This window comes from Sinocyclocheilus rhinocerous, unplaced genomic scaffold, assembly GCF_001515625.1.
Source record: "Sinocyclocheilus rhinocerous isolate Xijiao unplaced genomic scaffold, SAMN03320098_v1.1 scaffold1079, whole genome shotgun sequence".
Classification (NCBI taxonomy): domain Eukaryota; kingdom Metazoa; phylum Chordata; class Actinopteri; order Cypriniformes; family Cyprinidae; genus Sinocyclocheilus; species Sinocyclocheilus rhinocerous.
Window position 1 is genome coordinate 121365 of NW_015650124.1, and position 873 is coordinate 122237.

Genomic DNA, 873 nt, shown 5'->3' on the forward strand with positions numbered 1-873 from the left:
TTTCAGTTTATCTAGTGGAATAGGTTTATGTATAGGAATGCTCTGTAGAAGTGCATGATACAATCTGCTCCATTTAAACTCACTTTTATTCAAATGCTAAGCTATTTTATAATCATACGTATGGGAAATGTGTGCTGACGCTCAACAGCTCTGAAAGTCTTGCATGTTGAAACTGGCGGCCTGTTTGTTTAACACAGTCTGTGGTTTTGCAGATTTCCTGTTGACTACCAGCAAAACGAGAAGTTAGACTTGGTGATAGAGAACAAGACTTGAGCATAGAGGAGAAGACAATTGAGCGACTAGAATTTAAAATAAGATACTTGACATTCATGTTCCATTTAGCACCAAGAAGCATGTCCTGTTTCTCCAGCTGTTGATTATACTGCAGACCTAAAGCCTCCAGGCCTTGACATGATGACATGTAAACTATGCACTTGCAGACAGGAATTTTGTATATGTTGAGCAACTCAGTGCATGCAAGAATATCACATTTCATAATTCAGAAGTAAAACTGTGCCTTAATAAAAGAGTGAATATCATGAAAATGAGTTCACATTTCACCCTTAAAACAAACAAACAAATAAATTAATGAATAAATAAATAAGAAAATGAATAAACTTATTTTAAGAGGATTATTTTATATTATCTTAATTATTTTAATTATAATTAAGCCAGTTTCCACACTCTAAAAAATGCTGGGTTAAATACAACCCAGTGCTGGGTAAAATAGGGACAAACCCAGCAATTAATTTGTTTTGACCCAGCGGTTGGGTTACTACCCAGAAGGTTGTAAACATTTAACCCAACCGCTGGGTCAAAACAGCCCAATTGCTGGGTTTGTCCCTATTTTACCCAGCACTGGGTTGTATTTAA